We start from the raw sequence: 22326 nt of genomic DNA, 5'->3' as shown, positions 1-22326 counted from the left end.
ACTGAAGCACAAGATGCTACACAATACTTAAGAAAGAAATGGAGTATATAAAATAAGCTTTTTGATATAGAAACAGTGCCTCCCATATTGCAGCTGGCTTATCTCTTTAATCCAGCATTGTCTCGTATTTCATCCTAGGTCACTACATTGAAATGTATGTAGAAATACCCAGACAATTGGAGGATTGCTTGCAAAGTTTTAGAAAGACAAATTAGAATTCAATGGACTGTGCTGCTTAAATGAAGTGCAAGCTGTGCTTTGTCAGGAAGTTGTTCCTTACCATCAACTTTTTTCAGTGGAACATTCAGTAATCAGCTGTGTCATTCTTACTGAGACTCAGTGATTTATGGTTTTAGCAGTGTTATTAAACAGGAGTGGTGCACTTTGCTTTTTTAAAGTAGTAATAAAACTTTAAATGAACAGGCATTTACTTTTGCTTAAGGATCCCACTGGTAGCTTCTAAAGACTAAATTCTGCATCATCATTGTTTGGAGACCAGGCATGTAAACCTCAGGAAGAAAAAAGCATTTATTAACTATGTAATTCGCTTAAATTGTGTATGAAGCCCAGTCTTTTGGCTTACAGCAATGCAGGTATTCTCAACTACTTTTGATTTATGCAATACTACTTTCTCTGGGCAAAATATAAAAGTACACACACACATAAGACTGAAATCTAAAATGAAAGGAAGCTAGGCTTAGGCTGATTCAGAATGAGATTTCCGCCCTCCCTCAAAATACGAAAGTCCAGGGGAATTTTAGAGAATACCCAAGAATTAAGAACTAAGTAAGGCAGGCAAAAAGCAGGGTAGAAGGGCAAGAAAGAGGAACAAAAGAGGAGGTCGGTCAGACAGGAGAGACAAAAGATAAGGTTGAATAAAAGAAAGAAGAAGAGAAGTTAAAGGGAAGTGAAAATAATTTATGCTCTTGTGCCTCCAAATTAAACATACTTACAAGTCTGATTTTCACAGCAAAGCTGTTCAGCGTTTCCTTAAAATAAGTTTGCTTTATTTATGCCAGTGAGGCAATTATTAGTCCCTTTGTTAAAACGTTGACCTATATTTTTTCCTGACCCTCTAGCTACCTACCTTGGGAGCCAGAAATGAGTCAAAAGCAGGCACCAGAAAGTAGAGATTACCCAGGCAAACCTTAAGCTATTTGACCAAAAACCTTGATAATTTTCAATGTCGTTTCCAATGTCTCTATGAAGAATTATGCTGAAGAAGTGTGAGTGTTTTAGATTTGAATTCTTACAGCTCAGAGTAACATACACAGACATAGTGTCTATGTGTGTGTGGATTTGAGAAAGAGGCAAATCAATCTTTTTAAGGTGAACTTCAACTTATACCTCTCAATGATAGAGCATAAAACCAAAAGGAAAGATGTGGTTTGTTTGTTTGCAAGATAAATGAAAAGTAGGTTAAGTCTGCACATTTAGCATTTGTGATTTCCTGTATTGTGCTCTTCAGTTTTATTAGCCCCGTTTCTTTTTGTCAACCAAAGTTGGCAGCCAATCTGTACCCACCAGCACAATAGGTTATCATTTTAAAGATAAGATAGACTACCTGTACCAACATCAAGAGCAAATATCTTATTCTATACTTAACATAAGGCTGGACCTGCCAGTCTACCTTATCAAATGAAATTTATGCAGCAGCAGCACAGGCTGACAGTTTGTGATAAATAGTCTACAGCATCTCACAAAATCCTTGCTTATCCTTGAGATTACACTGGAAAATTAGCAAACAATGTTAGCTGTTGGGGAGATAGTACTTCTAAAAATAAATAGAATTAGAAAGGAATAATTCAATTCATAGCTAGAAGCGAGAATAAAACTTTTATTTCAATGTCATGCATTGAATGATAGACCACTTTTATTATAAGAATAACTGTAAATTGAGAAATAACTGCCTTTCAGAGAATCTTAATCAACACAATCCTAGCTGAGCTACCAGATTTTAAGAAGAATCTGAGCACCATAATTAACACCCTTTTCATTTCTCTGCCATAATGAAATCAGGAAGTAAGGACACACAGAGCTTTTCCAAAAAAAATCCAATCCTTTGTGTTCATCAATAAGTATATAAGATAGACCAGACAGACAGACAGACATGGTCAGGTCACAAGCACAGGGCAAACTAGGAGATTTTTTTAATATTCATACAGAATGAAAAAACTGTCTTTCTTAAAAATACCTGCCATGAAATATTTGGGTTGTTTTTCCTTTCTCCCATATTACTATGTATCATTCTCCTCAGTATCCATCCACAACCAAAATAAATACATGAAAAGATCTGACAAAAACAGATATGAGGTACTATACATACACACATGCAGGCACTCGATATATCAGAGGCTACCAGAATGTTAATCTAGCTCTATCTGCTTGCTTATATGAATACACTAGGACATGCTTATCTCTCCAAAGATGGTCAGTTTTATAAGCTATTATCAGGTTTGCTGTTAATACACTGAATTTCTAGAACCATACAAGTTTTAAATAAGAAAATCCTATTGGATTTTCTAGTCTATTCTCCTTTTAGTTCCTAACAGAAACTGAAGGATTGTTCCTAATCCCTAGAGCCCACACCCTAGAGCTTGGCCCAGTCCACTTTTAAATCAGTGTTTCACACTAAAATTAAAAAATAAACTAGTACACTTGAATTATCATTTATTTTTACTCAGTCACAGTCTTCTTCCCTATTGCTAGGGTATATACCATATTCTTGGTACTGTAGGTTACTGATACATTAGGAATCAGTCTTCACTTGGCTGACTTGTACCTATATAGCTCTCTTTTTGCATTCCGCCCTCAGAGGAGATTTTGAGTCATAACAGACAGAACCCCATTGATTATACCCTTGCACTCCCTTCGCCTTTGCGTAAATCTGCACATTTCAATGCAGAGAGCAGCAGAGAGTGAAGTGTCTCCCCACAGGAGTGTTCTACAGTTTGTCTTGACTCAAAACAAAATATAATATTTCCACTGTACTTCTGCCCTATGCAAATGACATTTTATATCATTTTAGGATTGAAATTGTAATGATCAGAAGTTACAACTACAGCTATCTTTATAGCAGTGTAAAATATGTAGCATATATAGTTAAACCTTCTAAACTATATGCAGGACACAGCTGCTATTAAATATTGTAATGCCTGCACCAGCCTACGTTTCTCAATTGTTGCTTATTCAGATAATCAGTAGAATTATATTTTAGAGAATACTCATGCAAACAAAACAGGGATACAAAAGTTTCCAATTGCATAGCATGAAGAAGCATTACACATAGAAGGAAATGTTCTTATACCATGAAAGAAGATATATATTATACTTGAAAATGAAGGTGCTGCAATATTGCCAAGGAGTAGATTGTTCTGACTCCTATCTATACAATAGCAAATAAAATTTCTACTATGTTTGCCGAATCAGCACAACTGGCAAATAGAAGCAGTCAGCTTCTTTTCCAGGAACCACAGACAATAAAACATACTGCAACATTTGATAACCATATTACAAGCACTTTAATTCACCATCTTTTGTGGGTAATTTCCAAAGTACTTTGAAATCCTCTCCAGTAAAAATCTGAGTAATATGTATTCATGATGATGAACATTTATTGTGTATTTAATCTTTGTTACACAAGTGAAAGGTCACAATCATTATTAGAATATTTAAAGTCTAATAAAACTGTTCATCCACTCTGCTTTAGTTTATTGGGCAGGTCAAAGGATCCAGACATTAAAGTCAAACAAAAGTTATGTCTCTTTCAGACAAAGGTATAATGTCACAAACTTCTCAAGCAACTTGCTATAAAACTGTCTGACCAAGATTGACAGCCCCAGTTTCTCAGTATAAAATATGTTGCAGATAATCAAGCTAATAAAGGTCACATTTAAGGAAGCTGGCTAAGCAGCATCAACATTAACTAGCATTTTAGTCAACATACATTTAACAATTAGAAAAAGACAATCAAAGAGTCTGACATATGCCTCTAGGCTACCATTTATTAGGGACAGTATTACATTTATTGTTTTTATTTATTAAAGTAGAAAATATTTAATTTTAAAATTAAGGCCATATAATCGACAGTCTTTATAGACTAAATATTTATAGCCAATTATTACTTTCTCTGTGTATGAATCTTCCTATCTTTCTATCTTCATTGTAATGTCACTTTTGGATACATTGGTTAGATTTCACAGATTGTAAGGCTGGAAGGGACTTTGGAAGATCATTGGGTCCAGCCCCTGCATCAAGCAGGAAAGATAACTGGGGGTCAGGTGACCCCAGCAAGGTGACTATCTATTCTCTTCTACATTGCTGGATACCTTAACTGTATATTACTATATACTATATATATTCCTATATACTATGTATATTACCATATACATTGCTTAGATACATTAACTATATTCCTCAAATATATTTAACCAGAAATGGGAATTTTAAAATTCTTTCTAAATATACCTAAAAAAAAAATGGAATGATTATAGGAATATTCCAGTTTTCTGTATTGTAGAGCAGGGGTTGTTAATTGGGGGTACACATACCCTCAAGGGTACTTAGAAAGCTTGTAGGAAGTATGCGTAGGTGGACAGGTGGGTAGGGATGGAGTATACCCAGGGGTGCAGTGGTAGTGTCTCCCCCAGCGCGTTTGCCTCTTACCCAGGGTAGGGAGAGGGATGTGCCACGAGCCACAAGCCCCACACAGCACACAGCAGCACCTCACTGCCCCCGACTCCTGCCTTACAGCAGAGCTGCAAGAGTCTGAATGGCACGGGAGGAGTGTCTTTTGTGCCCCCTCCTGGTGGAGTGCAATTGGCTGGGTGCAAGGCCCATCAGCAGCCTGTGAAGCTGCAACCAGCAGCAGAGCATGCAGCCAAGTGGGACAGCAGTGGTGGTGATGGTAGCATCAGTTGCTACATGCAAGCCCCCCTGCATTCAGCACCCCCTCCCAGCACCGCCACTATGCACACCCCTGGGATGGCATGGCGGGTGTGTGCCCCAGATTAGCACACAGGGCAGGAAGGGCTGTGGGCCACTGCAGGCTGGGGTTGTGGCAGTGCCAGGCTGTTCCCAGTGGGGGTGTTGGGCTGGACTGCAGTGGGAAGGGATTGGGGGGGCTACAGTGAATTTGGGGGGGGGGGCTGCAGCTCCTCCTGTAGTGAATGATTCACCTCTGCCCCACTCCCTCCTGCACTGTGGCGGTTTCAATCCCCAACCCCAGCCCCAATCCCTCCTCATCACCATGAGGGGGGGAGCAGATTGACGCCCCCACAGTGAGGGAGGGAGCAGGGCAGGAGCAGGGGCTGGGGTGAGTGGGGTCCCAGCTGAGCCAGGTGGTGGGACAAATGGAGAATCAGGGAGCACCAGACTTATCTGCTGGGGGTGTGTGCGTGCACATGCATGCTCAGCCCCCTCAAATAATTTTTTCTCCCTCTACCTATGCAGCATTTGCCCCTGCCCCTCTCCCTGATCCAGCTCCACTCCCTCACTGCAGGGGCCTTGATCTGCCTCCCCCCTGCCCCCCACTTAAAAACAAGTAAAAAATATAAATAAATATAAAAAATATAAATATAAATATAATGACCTGAACCTTTGAGACTGATGGGGTACACTTGTTAAAAAAGGTTGAAAACCCCAGTTCTAGAGTACTGCACAGTGGCCTTTAAAGGTAAAACATTCCAATACTGTTGTGGAGAGGAAAAACAAGTTTATATGCACCAGTAGAAAGGTTATAATACTTTTGCCTCAGTTTTAGCTGGATTGCGATGCCCTTATCATGCAAAGTAGTTTGACTCATATTTGAAGTCAATGTGATTATTTCTGGAATAAGTATCCTATAATAACAGCAAAGGCATCACAATCCAATCTCATAAAGGCAAATCTAGCTTTGTCTGCAACTCATGTCCAAATGCAGACAAATGTCCTTACTGCCATTTCCTTACCACCTGAAAACAAACAGGGAAAAGAAGCATCTTATCATGAAGTTAGCCTAGGGGGAGATAGATACTAGTTCAGACACAAGAAAGTGAAACATCAAGTGCAGCCAGGGATTTTGCAAAACTGATGAGCATACTAGAGCAGGAGAGGGAGAGATATGGACCACAGGCTTAATCCAGCAGATTGTGTCTGCCCCCGCAGTGTTCCACATAGGGCTGAGCCCTTCTCACTCCCGCTCTGTACCCAATGATGGCACCTCCCTGGCCCTAGCCCCAGCCCCAGCCCCAGCCAGCATGCACAGCTTCCTAGCAGGTGCAGCAGCCACCTGGTTATTGCTCAGCTCCCCACACCTCCAGTGGCTCGTCCTCCTCCTGCCCCTACTGTGACACTCTGGGTGGAGAGGAAGCTGCAGCTGGTAGCTCCTGCCCAGCCCCTACCCCCCCACCCCAACCACCACATATGGACATCCATTCCTTTACACACACACACCACACAATATACAAGAGTAAGACTTTATTTTGAATCATTTCTGTGCACTAGTCAAAAAACATAAACCAGGACAAAAAATATTTTTTGAAATAAAATGTAAATGTGTTATAGTAGATGTTCAATTTTTATTTATTTGGGTTTTTTATCTATAATTTGTTAAAATGATATCTTCTGAAACATTGTGTGTATGGCCCTGGACAGCTCACCAAAACTCATTATGTGGCCTACCAATCAAAATAATCACCCAATCCTGCACTAAAGGGACTGTCACTGAAAACCTAGTGGGTAGTTTGTAAGGAAGCTAGAAACATGACATTGGTCTTGTGTATATTTGGATCAAAGATTTTACGTTGCTAATGTAAAATTTTTTAGATCCTAAAACAACAAGAAAGCTATATGTCACTGTAGTCCAAGGTTCTGCCACCATTGCCTATGCTGTATCTTTTCTAGGAGGGACTTTGCCCATTGGTTTCAGTCTAGCACCTTTCTCAAATATTAAAATATATTTAACCTTCATCCATTCTCATGAAACCATAAACACTGTTTTTCTCATGGGGTAACTTGTTACCCGTCAAGTCGACATCGTTGGTCTCACGGGATAACTTGTTACCCCACCCACATGAACAAAATGGAACCAGTGACAACAGTATAAATATTCCAAAAACTATTCATTAAACATACAGATTGTTTGAAAGAGTATATATGATGGTTTGAACCCATCATATAAATATAATATCATAAATAATATATTTATATTATATTATTATAATATATATTTATAATATATTTATAATATATATTTATAATATATTTATATTATTATTATTATGAAATATATTTATTTCATATATAATATCATATAATATTATTTAACTAAAACTATGAACAAAATTTAAACTTTTTTTAGAGTTTCAAAACATGAATGAGCAGTTTGCTAAGTCTTCAGTTCACACTGTTTTCAAACTAACAATTACTTCCAAGAAAGCATGGGTTTTGCAGTCATCTGTCCTTGGGCAACAAGTTACCCTAATGCATTAACCTGGGCTTCGGGTAATTTGTTACCTCATATGGAAAAACACATTCACACCTCGGGTAACATGTTACCCCGGGCAGTTTTTTTTCATCCACAGAAAGCAAACCATTCATGTAACCTGGCTGTTCTTTGCGGATATTGTGCACTGAGGTGCCAGTGACAGTGTCCTAAAAATAAAAATGTTTAGAATTAATTAACTTTAAGATGCTGCCCAAAATATGCATCTGGCATAGGAAATTACCCCATGGGAACATATGAAGGTTAAAATACATTTGCATCTCAGGCTAATATTACATGTCCTTCCAAACAAATTATTATATTATTCAACTTCATATTCACAATAAAGTTTTCCTCTTTTATAAAACTATTTACAATTCTGTATTTGAAAACATGAAAAAGCTTAAAGTTTCATCTAGACTTTGAAACACACGAATCATAACACACTTTTGAAACTTCATCAAGAATTACATGGTTTTGGCTTATGAAAAATGCCTACTGAGATACTGAGAACACAGATTGCACATCAAGAGCTAATAAAAGGCAGTCTATTGTAATATAATTCCCCCTGCCCTGAATGCATAATTTTTATCATTTAGTACACACACACCCCCACACACACACAAACACATATACATACACACACATATACATACATATATACGCGTGCACACATATATTTCATTGATACATCAGAAGCATAAAGACTGTCAATGTGACATTGGCATGCTACTAAAGGAAGGAAGGGAGCATAAAAACAAACCCTAAAAGAGAAATAGATGAATAAAGTAAATGGCATCTTTGGTTCATGGAAAATACATGTAACAAAATTATATTACTGTCCATTTTAATCATTGTTATATTGAGTTCTACTATAGGTTTCCATCCTGTCTCTCAGGGCTCTGAATGATGCCAGGTGGAAGTTTTGCTATAGGAAGATCAACCGTTCAGTTCTTACTGCCCATGCCTGTATAGGTATGAGGGACATAAAAGGACACTGGCTGCTACACCAGTCCATGTTGTACTTATTTCTATGCTTAGCTTGATGTCTAGGCACAAGAAGCTATATGAAAAGCTATATATAACATTTTATCCTTCTTCCAGCTGCCATCACTAGAACTCCACTTAATACTGTGCTTTGTGATTTAGATAGAAAGTCTCAGAATCCCTGTGCAATATCTAACTGTACACATCTCATTCAGTTCCAAATAATTATGTTTTTTAACTTTAATTTTAAAAATCCAAGGAAAAATAAGGTGGTAAGGAATGTAATCAGCCATTTGTGAAGTCCTTGCAAAAAAATTAAAAATGACATTGGCAGGATGTTTTTCACAATACTCACCTATACTCACAATACCTATCACATTATCACAAGCTCTTAATACAAGCATTGCATTTGTATACAGGAATGCAATACAAACATTCAAGCATGGTTGAATTTTTGGCCCTGGACTATTATTATTCATTTACTTTTTTCCACTATTTTAATGGGAAAAAAGGATATTGGAGGTTTCGCCTATCACAGAATTAAAGAACCACATTTACTGCACAACCAAATAGAAAGTCAAGAACACATCAAGTCAAATTTGGTTAGCTACTTTAACAGAAAAATATGGGGAAATAACTGTGTTTATATCATATACTATGTGTATGTGAGAGTGAGCATATTGACACATATCTAGAAAATAAAAAGTGACAACAGTACCAGGTGATAAAGAACTACATAATCTTTTTGAGAAGCTTGAAATCTTTATATTAGATAATGGATATATTTTTTACTTTATACTGATCTACTGACCTAATCAACATATGTCACTTTAACCATATGAGCTAGCAATGTACCCAGTGATAGGTTTAGTCTTTTCATGACAAAAAATAAACTAAAATCATAATATATATTTCGATATGAGCTCAAAATGTAATGGCAGATTATAGCGTTTGGAAAAACCTAGAATCTTGATCAATCTCGTTATTGAAGTTTCATAGATTTCATAGACATTAGGGCTGGAAGGAACCTCGCAAGATCGTTGGGTCCAGCCCCCAAGTTCTGAAACATGAGCTTAGCAATAAGGTATTTTTCCCAGGTCTGAGGATCTATAAGATGCACAGGATAAATCTTGAAACTAAGTTCCAAGATATTAATTCTCAAAAAAAATGTTCTTTCCACATACATGTTTATATTGAGCTCTGTGATAAGAAGCAATAATTGCCGGTCAGTTTAGTGTGGGATGGAGAAGCAGACTAGGTTCATTTTGGACTGGACCAAGGTAGCATATTCAGCAAAAACTTTAAACCTGTGAAAACTTCCATTTGTTTCAATATCACAAGTTTAAAGTTATCAACTATTTGTCATAATGGGATCCAAACCTACACAGCCAGAAAGCAGAATAATAGCTTGTCTGATGACAGTTCTTATCAAAATCAACCCTATCTCTTCTGTTTCTATCATTTTACTCAGCTTAATGTTGCTTTATTTGTAATATTGAATTATGGTTGAAAACTAAAATAATAATTTAGATCAGGTCCTAACATATTTACATTATGAATTTTGTTTTTGGCATTTAAAATAAAGACAGTGCTGGCCAATGTTTTAATTGTTCCCTTCTCAGAGATCTCCTTCCTTTCAGCCAGTACCCACTGATTTACATCTGCATTATGAGATGTATTTCAACATGAGGTAGAGAACAATAGTTAGTTTTGCTTCACTGCTAAGGATAGAAATTGAGCTGTGTGTGTATTTGTGTCATGTTTTTGTCTCTTTGGCAATCATTGTGTGACAAAAATAGGAAGAAAAAAAGGTGCCATATGCTTCTTAAGAAAAGTATGCTGTTGTCTTGTCCTCCATCAGAATACCACTGATGGGCTGGCAAAGGATCCTGAAAAAATCCATGAGCCAATTAGACACTATATTTATCACACTTGGAAAGTTAAAAATAAGTAATCTTAGCCAAGTTGGCTGCTTTTCGGTGGAAATCAAGCTCTTAAAACTCCAAAAGGAATTTTTAAAACACGTCACCGGATGGTATAAAGAAATCCTAATTATAGCAAAGATTCTCTATATGGTTGAGATACCTTCTCTGGTACAATCTCTTATTATAGTTAGAGAAAAAGAAATGAGATAGTGGAATAACAGTGATGATCACTGGCAATCCAAGCCTCCTCAGGGTAAAAAATGAAAGAAAAGGAGATCCACTTGTAAAGACCTTCAAAATGACAAAGTGATTGCACACAGGGAGGTTCTCTGCTTGGTGAGGAGTGTTGAAAGAGAGCATTTAGCTAGTGCTACACAAACTATTTTGATTCTGATGAAACTCAAAGGCCTGATATTGATCTTTAAAACACTACATGGCATGAGCTTTAGCTATCCAAAAGACTGTCTCTTCCCAAGTTCTAACAAGGAGTGCTGTATCAGAAGAAGCTTGTAGCTTACTAAATTTAAAAGCCTGGGGAGCTGATAACAGCCCATTTTGCATGGACAGTCCCTCTGGAATTTAGTGAGGGTGACAGAGATGAGTATGAGCTAATGCTGCGAATCCTGAATAATGTGAGTATTCTCTAGCATTCTATACAACTGAAGTGTATTATTCTAAACATTGATCCTGTACATTAGTTTAATGCTGTTCATTTCAGCCTCTGCTCTGACTACCAATGCTGGTACATTCAGGCAGCATGAATGGTCCCTTATGTTACCAAAATTGCCCATTACTTTGGGGTGTGCTCATTTATTAGGGATAGTTTCTAGGGTCTTGGTGATTCTGTCAATGTGCTGCTTGTGTTACTATATGGAGCTGTATTTCTCCCTTCTGCAAGCCCTCACCCCCAGTGGAGCTATCTTGCAGGACTCAATCTCAATGGGACTGGGTTCCTCCAGTCACCAAATCAGTCATACACACAAACACACACAAATTAACGTGACACGCCTGATCTGGCCGGGCTGATCAGCATGGACAGGCTGACACCCTCATATGCCAAGAATCATTTCATAAGAGCAACAATAAAATGCAGTCAGACACAAGCACACAGGTAAACAGAATCCCTCTGAATCCATCTGGGTGTCCAGCTGACACCCTCATGGGTCAGCATTCAGTTCATAAGGGCACGTCTGAGTCAAACTGGGTCAATCAGCCTGTACAAGCTGATCCCCTTATGTGTTTCAAACTCAGCATGTCCCAATCTTTGGCCTCTTGATGAGCAAACCCCACAATAATTTAGGCTTCACAGGGATCTTTAGTATAGGTAAAAGAAGCGTTGCTGCAGAGCACAGGAGGAAAAAGAAGCAGAGAAGGAAAAATATACCCAATTACTACCAGTTTGCCTATAAAAGTTATTTATTGCTAAGCATATTAAATATATAATAGTACTAGTAGTAATAGACATGCAAAAGAAAAACAAACACAAACAATGACAATACTACCCTGGTTTCACTAAGTATTTGGGGAAACTGAGCTCAAGCTTAACTGATACAGTTCAGGTTCAGAAGTTTATGCCTAGAAAGAAGAGAGAACGTTGGGAATCTCACCGAGTCCACGGTACCCAGGCTGCAAAGCTGACAGGCACAGTCCGTAGCACAATCCTTGAAGAGAGAGACGATTTGTTCTTCCAGCGACCCAAGAACGACAGGGGATGGTGTCAGCACAGGAGTTTTCTTCTTCTTCTTTCTTTCTCTCTTAAGCACACACACTTCAGATTTTTATACCCTCAGTTCAGTTGCTTTGAAGCACCCTCAGTAGTGTAAATCATTGTCTTTTCTCTTGACAAGGGGTTATCTGGTTTGGACCATCTCAGGAAACTGATTGATAATCAGGAAACACTTAAGATTAGGGAGTAACCCAAATACTTGGGAGCCAGCTTGAGATTCCTATGGATGGCAGATATCCTGATGGGATATCTCATGGTTTCTTCAGGAACAATAGATAGCTTACAGCATCAGGATTTTGGATTTTTGCTTGTTGTGCACAAGCCTCAGCTTAGCATGACTTTTCCAGATTTTACTATAGTCTTTTAACAGACTTAAAGCAATTATTGGGGTGCTCATAACCTTTTGTGGAGGGGACTCCCACCAGTCGTTTTGGGAAAGATACGACAACACCTGGGATTAGGGCTCCAGCAGGCTGGATGCTGTGATGAACCCTTAACCATTGTTCAAATGTTGCCCGTACCCCCTCGGACTCGGTCTCTTGCCTCAGCATTCCCTAACCCGGCAACCGAGTTTTAGTCAATCAAGTTTAAATAGGCCTCCCATAGTGGGACCGGGGAATGTACAGCCCGAGATGCCTATTAAACTTAGAGCTGTGTGTGTGTGTCTGGGGGGAGAAAAGTCCTTAGCAAATCCAGATTAGAACTGGTCTGATAAATGCTGAGCTGGGTGTGTGTAAATGTGGGTTAATTAACATTGGAAGCACAGATTCCCCATCATGCAGCGCTCTCCTGCTTCTCTGGTCCCAGAATTCACTGCAGTCTCTGCTTCAGGCTTTCTGTTTTCCATCTCTCACATAAACGAATGGTCATCTGGTTCCATCTCAGATGCAAATGAGACTGAGGGCAGTTGTTCACTCTTGTCACCTTATCTGGAGAGTTTTAGGTGTGTCTCTCCCTGCATCTTAATCAGTTTCGTTTATGTGGGGGGGGGGGGGGGTGAGTCCTTTGTGAGTCAGACAGACTGCATCCTGTGCCAGGGTTGCCCAAGAATACAGAGCTGAGGCGTAACACAGGAGATGGCCTTCCCCCTTTCCTACCTCACACTTAACAGAATAACAAAACATCAACACCTCTCTCCCCTCCAAACAAGGTCTTCACCACAGTGTTCCTGTATTGCCTTTCTTCTCATCTTCCCTCCCCCTCTGCTTCATTTCTCTACGAGCTTTTTAACTTCCTCCACAGCTAACCAATCAATCTCATCAGCTGTCCAAGAGCTCCTAGGTAGTCAGGTCCTGAGCCCCTCTATCCCCCTGTAGCTGGGCTCCAGCCCCAGAGCCACTATGTGACAGAATTATACGCTACATAAAATGTACAATTTAGCAGCATTTAGTGTGATGTAGAAATTGATTGAAATTCTTCGTGATAAAACTGAATAAGGAAATTAGTACATAGTAAAACGTTTAAGTATAAGCTGTCTGTTGGATATATTTCAAATCTATTTTCCACTCCATAAGAACATGCAACTCCAATTATTGCTAATGAAAGTTACATATCAGGTAAAAGGTAAATGTGGTAAATATGGTAAAAGTTACATGTGAGGTAAAGGTACATGCGAGGTAAAGGACCCTAAATTGGGGGGAGCTGAATTATGCCTAGCATTGCCTGGGTTAATTAGGGTGTGAAGTGTAAGGGACCCTTTCATCTCCAGAACATATGCATGGGGAGTATCCATAATCTGACTGGCTGCAGAGTAGCAGTAATACCTCTATCAATACCCAAGGAACAGCATGTTTGCCAATGAGGGTAGAGCTGTGACCAGTAAATACTAGCTATACTTATTGCTCAGCATTATCAAATCATCTGTCTCCCCACAGCATTTCTAATAGCATGAAAGTATGTAATAAATGACTCCATATGTCATTAACTGAATAATGCCACTCCTTCCTGTTTGTAGATAGATTTATCATGGCAGAGGAATAACTGAGACTTTTTTTGCATTATGTTTGAAAGCTTTCACCTAAAATCTGCTATGACCCTAACAGGTAATTCTGTCTTGCTGTAAACAACTGGCCACACAAATGATTGTTCAACTTCCTGAGATCAACAAAGAATTAGTAAACCATAACCATCTCCCTGCAAAGGATTTTCAAGGACATCCAACTAGTTTTATTACTACACTGGGAAGTCCCAAACAAGCACCTTCATTAAAGTGGAATTGTAAAGGCATATCTATTTATACATGAAAACAAAAATATAAACATATATTTATAATATTATAAAATATAATATTATTATATTATAAAAATAGAAACATGTGTATGTATACACACACACACACACACACACACACACACCTTCCTCAACAATTAAGGGCCAATCTTATATTCTATCCAATATGATAATTACCACTCCCTTTCTGATCCCCAAGCTCAATAGATCTGTAGGCAATACACAAAGACCTTGCTTCTCTATTCTTCTTGCCTCTGGAAATGCCATCTGCACCAGACTAACACTATCAACTTTTTTTCTGCTAACATCTGTCACAAGGACTTTAAAACAATGTTCTCTATCTCTTTCCCAGGATTAATTTTTTTCCATCTCAAATGCCGGTATGGAAGGAAGAAGAGAAGTAGAATATGACAACAGATGAAACTGGTATACAACACTTTTTGTATGATCCACACAACCTCAAAAACAGGTGATTTGGTCCTCCATAAATATACAAGTTAGAATAAAATACTAGAATATCATAAACTTGGGAAATTCCACCAAGTGATTTCTTTAAAAAAATAAAATATTTAAATTTAAAAAAAAAATCATTATGAGAAAGTCTAAAAAGTTGAATCTTCAATCTCTATCCAAATCCTTACTGTCATGTAAGATATAGCCATTCATTGTCACTGCAGCCAATTCCCATTCTTAAAGCTTACTGGGTTCCTTTTTTTGTCTTTTTATTAAACTGGTGAAGCACACAATTATGTAAAATGCATTGGTTGGTTGAAGAGGATAACACCATCCCTATTGAAATCAATGGCAAAACTCTTACTAATTCAATGGGGGAAGGATCAGGCCATCACTGTAATTGTCAAGTAGATTTACAAGAAGGATTTAGATTTTGCTTTGCAACATCTAATTTTTAAGGGTCCAACTGCTGGGTGGATCCACAACCCCATGTTAGACACACACACTCCTTATACAAATACTTAGATTTAGCTTTGCAACATCTAACTTTTAGAGGTCCAAGTGCCTAGTGGGTTCTCAACCCCATGTTAAACAACAAGACTCCTTATACAATAAAGGGAGAGTTAGGCACTAAAATATGGGATTTTTAACTACCCAACAGAAAGCACTTGGGAAAGAGGTGTTGTTTAGGTCACTAAAGTCAAAGAAAAAAAGTCTTATATCTGGTCAGGGTTCCAGTCCCTGCTCCAGTGGATGGTTATGTATTTTATACAAAATGGAACAGCTCCAACAGGAGTACGTCATACAGTCCTGGGTATACCTACATGCTGGTGGTTAGGGAGTTCTCCTGGGGCACATAGTTTTAAGTTCTGTCAGTCAAGGGAGTGTTTTGAATCCAGGATTCCTACATCAAAGAAAACTATGGGGTTGTGGGACAAAAAAGGGTTGACTCTTCGTTTTTGGGCTGTATATTGCATGGGGCACACATCTCTCAGATTCAGTTCTGCATGTACGATAGATGAAGGACTGGTTATGAATTGCTAAACAGCATAGTTTAGGAATGTTGCTGATCTTTGGCATAAAATAGGCACTGCTCACTAGAGTCAAGACTTAGGTGAGTCTCAATATGTAGAAACAGGCACTGGGGAACATTACTGCTTCATTAGCTAGGCAGGATTTGGAGGACTTAATTTTTGAATTTGTGCGTCTAATCCTGTGCTAAAAGTCTGATAACGTCAAATATGTTTGGTCTATGGATTCTTTGAGTTGGAATGATGGATTCATATTTGCATGACTGTTTCTATTCTTTCTGTTACATAATAGGAAAGATGCTGAATTTGTAACTGTTTTCTGCAGTAAGGAGTATATGTGTGGTTTATAACTTTAGGTAGGGTACTAGTGATACCATGTTTTGGGTTGTTTCTTTTCACAGAAAATGAGCACCTAGGTTTTACATAAATTTTATTTTATGGGAATTTATATTGAAATATATGGGCTTCTAGCCCAGCCTGAAATGTATTTCTATGTTTTGGAGAGATTTTTTTTATATATTGTGGGAAAATGTAAAAAAAGTGTTGGATATAACACATATTGTTAATAATACTTTTTGATTATCTGAAAAACAGATTACACCTGTTATTTAAGCCTTATTTTTCAGAGGGAAAAGGACACATGAATTCCAGTTTATTTTCTTTTGACTCACTACAAAAGCAAGTCTTATGAAATGGCATATTAGAAGAAGCCTCTAAAAACCCCACACTGTACAATGAATGGCTACTGGAGGAATAGTTAGGACCTCTGCCCTCAGACCCAATGCCTGCCGCCTCATATACTTTAAGCAGTTTAGGAACACATTAAAAATAGCCTACATTTGTATTGGAGTAGTGAATTCCCTGCCCATTTTTACCTTAAATGCAGAAAGAACTCTAAATAAATTTAACAAAAGCTTCAAGATAATAAATTCACATTTTAGCCTGAATTCTAGTCATTATTGCTAGTAAATGTTACCAGCATCTCTCTTCCAGCTTTTTATTTATTTATTTATTTTTTTGGATCATTCCTTGGTAGATAATAGTATTTCAAGCTAAAATGAGCTCACTTTCATTTCTTGCTACTGTGCCACTCTAAACAAAAAACTAAAAGACAAAGAGGTTGTACTAAACTAGCACTGATTTCTACTGCAGGCTTTTTTCCCAGCTTTAGCATTTGGAGCCAATTTAGGATTTCTGTTCAAGCTCTCAATTATTGTTTGTGAACAATAATTGAACATGACACGAATGAGAGAGTCAGCTTAATTGGACTCTTTTGGGATACATTTAAATCAGAAATTGCTTTATACTGCCCTGACTTCAAGTTTGGAGAAACTGGTTATGACTGTACTTCCTTGTCAGGCATCTGTTTAGGAATTGATTGTATACCTGGTCATTGAACTAATTCAACCTAGTCCACAGAATATCTTTTACATTAATTTCAAACATATAAACTTTTTCATCATGCCATGCAGTAGTGGGTGGGGAAAAAATCCCAGGTAAATATAATGTAATATTGCAAATGCAATACTTTTATAATTGGGTAAAAAAACCTGGAAAATGTACAGGACTAGAATAGTTAATAGGTACTAGTACAGACTGAAAGGGTGAGAGAGGAAGAACTGAGAAAAATGTGTGCTTCATTAAAATTCATGAGAATCCAGAGCACTCACTCACAAGGCAATTAGATTTCAGAAAACTCTTAGCTGATTGCGCTTCAGAGCAAGCTGTAGCAACTTCAGATGAAACTTCAATCAGCAGGTGCCATGGCCAGAACTCAAGTTGCTGGTTTCAACAGATTAGTGGTTTTAGACTACTCAATCTTTCCTTTTACATTGATTAAAATATATATGTGCTTGTGAATAGGAGTCCAATTTATCTTTCAAGGAAAAAAAACTAAAGATTCCCCCTCTTTTTTCCTTTTTGAGAAGCATATTAATCTTAGGAAGAGCAAGAGAACTAACATATTCTGGCTTATACTTCAGTGTTATTGCATCATTGTTGATGCCTTTTTAACTTTATAAAAAGAATCCTAACAAGATCTAAGGCTGAAAGTAAACCGGATAAGCCTACAAAATCTAGACTAGAAATAAATTGCACATTGTTAACAGTGATAATAATATATTAATGATAAAACTTACCAATGGATGTGGCAGATTCTCTACCACTTAATGTCTTTAAATTAAAAATATACTATAACTCAGAAATATGTCAGGGTTGATACACAAATTATTGGGTGTGCTTTTTTGGCCTGTATAATGCAAAATTCAACCCTGTACTTCTTGCATGTAAGTCAATGTTTGCTGGGGACATTCAGCATCCCAGGGAGGCGCTTTGCATCATGTATGCTAACCATACATAATTAGTCTCTCATTTAAGATAAAACTGATGTACTTATTCCTTAACAAATAAAATTGCAATGCTGTCACTAACTACTACATTTCTCCTCCATTTAAGTTTGGATCTTAAAGTGGAAAAACCTCTGGACCTTCTCGCTACAAATAGACTGTGGTTGCCTCTTTACTCCAAAGCTCATTTCAAACTTCAGTGTAACTGAAGCGGGGAGGAGTGACTGGGCAATGAATTCAATAGGGGAGGGAGCAAAAATACCATTGTTGCAGCTGGCAATGGCCCTGCCACCACCACTGGCATCACAGTAGATGGTGCTGCACCATAGAGTAAAGCTGCACATGCTGTGGAGCTGCCCTGTTATGCCTTTGCTTTGCACTTCAACACACATCTCCCAAAGGAATGGTCTTTCCAGACCAAACCAGTGGTCTCATAACCTGTCTTTTTAGCAACACCAGACATCTCAGAAGAAAGTTTAAGAAACCTCATAGTGTGTTTTGGCAAAGCCTATCCAACATAAACAGCATAGGCTTGGAACTTGTGGGTTTCTCTCCCAACCTCAGAGAGTCTGACCACAATGAAGTATAGGTAAGTTTGTCATATGGTCTCTTTCCCATAACTGCATGGCCAGCCTTAAGGTGTACTTTCCTTATCATTGCCTCCACAACTTCAGTACTCTTCCTTCTGACAGTGTTAATGTAGTGATGCTCAGATCAGTTCTGATCATCCCATCTTTAAGCCCCTCAGAATCTGAATGCAGAGCAGTGCTCATTGTTACAGGGAGATCATAACATGTTATACCTCAGCACATGCTCACCTGAGCACCAGCCTCGCTGGATGTCTGCAGAGGTCCTTCTGTCAGCGTGAGTGTAGGGAATATGTACGAAAGCTGATGCTCCCATCTTCTTAGATCCTCTCAGATGCATTTTTGCCAGCTTTTGCTCTACTTCTAAGTGGGGGAGACACTTCACTTTGTGTAACTTGCAAGGTTTATATCTTACATTCATATGGAAAACCTAGATTAGAATTCAAATAGATATCCATAGAAAGGAGGAAGAGTTTAGAATATGTGTGGGGGTTTTTTTATCTAATTCAAATGTAAATAACAAACACTGCCAAGCTTTGCCTCAAAGTATATTAAATGCTACAATTCTTCTCCACCATCACCTCACCCACTTTCATTTTAGGGCTTTGTTAGAAGAAAACACACTGATTCATTACATTGCAATATTACTTTTTTTAAATGTGCATTCAATAATTCATGAATAAATGAATTTTCAGACACTGTTCAGAAAATGTCATGAACATTAATCAGGTTGTTATAATCATGCATTTGTTCTTGACAGTTCATGAATTAGAAGTCCATGAAAATTCATAAAGGTTTTATTAAAGGGTTCATGACCATCCACATACTTGAAATGTCTCATTTTATTTTCATGTTCTTCCATGAAATATTTATGAACATTTTCACCTGGGGATAAAGCTCTGGTTTAACAGACAATAACTGACAGATTATTAATGACATTGGTCACATACCTAACATGTAACTACACAATTTATGTATAATTAGTCTCTCATCGAAGCTAAAATTGATGTATTTTTTTTCTTTCTATTTTCTCTGACACCCAACATGTGTGAATTGCATTTTTGAAAAGGCTTAGAGTGGTTCTTTTTTATATTATGGTTTGATCATGCATTTATATTGCAACCAATTAGAATATCTTAACATCTGCACAGAACCAGCAATCACCCGAAGCACACCAAAAAAGCCGTGATATACAGCCAAGCCCTCAGATACCACCGCATCTGTACTGAAGAGAACACCCGGGATTGCCACCTCACCAATCTTAAAAAGGCTTTCACACCCAGCAAGGACACTCCTCCAGAGAGGTAGATCGCATGTTTGAAATAGCCACCTGGATACCACGTGAAGAACTGCTGCAGTACAGAAGAAAAACACCCACAAATCGCACACCGCTGGTTATGACTTATCACCCATCCCTTGAACCTATACGGAAAATCCTCAAAAAATTGCAACCCATATTAGAAAAAGACCCTATTCTTAAAAAAAAATCTTTCCAGAGCCACCCATCCTAGCCTTCAGACAAGCACCAAACCTCGCCAACCTCATCACCAGAAGCAAACTTCCTCAACCCCAGAACACAGCAAAAAGATCCAGACCGTGCCATGACAAGAAATGCAAAACCTGCCCCCACATCTCCACCACCTCCACTATTACTACACCCCACAACAGAGCCATCAGCATCCCAGGATCTTACAGCTGCACCTCCAGGAATGTAGTATACCTCATCCAATGCACCAAATGCCCTGATGGAAGATATGTAGGAGAGACCAGACAACAATTGCGCACCAGAATGAACACACACCGGAAATCCATCAAAGACAGAAACACCCAATTACCGGTGGGGGCACATTTCTCACAGGAGGGCCACTCTCTCGCCAATCTCTCAGTCCTGATCCTCAAGGGAAATTTACACAACACATCCCAGAGACGAGCCTATGAGCTCCATTTCATCAACCTGCTGGATACTAGAGATCAGGGACTAAACACATACATTGGATTTTTGATACATTATAATCTGCCTGGCAACTGACTCCCCAGCCCAGCCCAGCCCCTGGCTTGTTTACTTTTCATTCCATCCAGGAAGAGCATGCAGCAACTGCTGCAGCGTCCTTAGCCTGACGAAGGGTTTTTGAACCCGAAAGCTTGCTTAATAACTATTCTCCAACCATTTGGGTTGGTCTAATAAAAGATATCAAATTCACCCAAGGAACTTTGTCTGCCTATATCCTTAGACCAACACGGCTACAACCTAAACCCCTGCAATATCTTAACATATCATTTATTGAATAAGATAACTGTCAGAATAGCGGGGGAGGGGTTTAGTTGTTCCAGAGGTGCAGGAAATTGTTCCAGAGGTGCAGGAAAACATTGAAGAAACTACAGCCATGGTTTTGTTAGGCTTGAATTTTATTAGGTCACAGCCTGAGGTGTAACTCATCTTGGAATTATCTAGCACTAATCTACAGTATAGGTCATGTCTCGTCCTCAATTGTTTCTACCTAATGAAGGGTTCTTCTCATTCCTCCACAACTAGTACACAGTCCATTGTTGGGACCCTACAACCCTTCCCTTACATGAGAGCTGAAGAATTAAAAAAAAGAGAGTTGTCTCAGTGCTATTCTACTATTCTAAAAGTTAGGAGACTAAATCAATTCAGATTCAGAGAGATTCAGACAGATTCAGTGATTCAGACATACAGTTAGCTTTAAATGTTTTTTCTACATACCTCTAGGTAGCAGGGGCTTGTGATCACTGTGGTGCTGGGGCAGATGGAGTGTGTCCCAGAGATGCATGGAGGGCTCCCCAGTGTGCTCATCAGCAGACCCAGAAGTGGACCAGAAGCACTTCCAGGTCCACCAGGGAGCATGCTGGGGGCCCCCTGCACCCCCCTGACTCAGTGGCTGGTGCCTCCTGGGTCTGAAGGAGGCACCTGGGGTCCCCCTGTGGCCAATTGCTGGGCTGGGGGTGTCCCTGTGAGCTCCCTGGCACACCCAGAAGTGGACCGGAAGTACTTCCGGTTCACTTCCGGGTCTGCTGCCGAGCATGCTGGAGAGCCTCCCACGCTGCTGTGGGATGCTCCATCTGCCCCACATTGCAGTGATCACGAGCCACACTGCTACCTCAAGTTATGTAGAAAAAAACTTTTAAAGCTATACCTGTGTCTGAATCAGTGAACCCCTTTCTTCCCCTTAAACCTCTGAAGGGTTTCTGTGTGATTCTTTTACTTACCCCATCCTCCCTTCTCCTTTGTTATCTCTGTCCACATGCTCTGTTCAGGAAAGCCCCTTTCCTAGAGATGGGTTCCCCTAACAACAATCAATCTTTTGGCAAACTATTATTGATCAGGGAACAGTCATTAAGAACTGCTCCTTTTCCCTTGACTGGTAAGTATGTCCTACAAACCTTGTCAGCACAAGTAGATACAGAAGCATTCCATAGTACAGAGTTTTCATAATAACAATGTCAGATAGTCAGAATCTGTCTCTTGTACAAAGTAAGATTCCCCAAAACATCATACACGTATACTTCCAACCAAGTAATATATTTCATATGTCTCTAAATAGTATTGTGCTTCTGCCCAT

General features: G+C 38.8%; 1 long non-coding RNA gene across 1 annotated transcript in view; it reads right to left on the bottom strand.

Moving 5' to 3' along the window:
- The window catches only part of LOC132249321 (uncharacterized), a 75816-nt gene extending 54080 nt beyond the window's left edge, over positions 1–21736 (bottom strand). Inside the window, exon 1 of the long non-coding RNA XR_009460732.1 lies at positions 21471–21736. This is a non-coding gene — a long non-coding RNA (uncharacterized LOC132249321). The remainder of the gene's footprint in view (positions 1–21470) is intronic.
- Between the last annotated feature and the right edge of the window lie 590 nt (positions 21737–22326).

Source organism: Alligator mississippiensis, chromosome 3, assembly GCF_030867095.1.
Source record: "Alligator mississippiensis isolate rAllMis1 chromosome 3, rAllMis1, whole genome shotgun sequence".
NCBI lineage: Eukaryota > Metazoa > Chordata > Crocodylia > Alligatoridae > Alligator > Alligator mississippiensis.
This window is presented reverse-complemented; position numbering and strand designations above follow the sequence as displayed.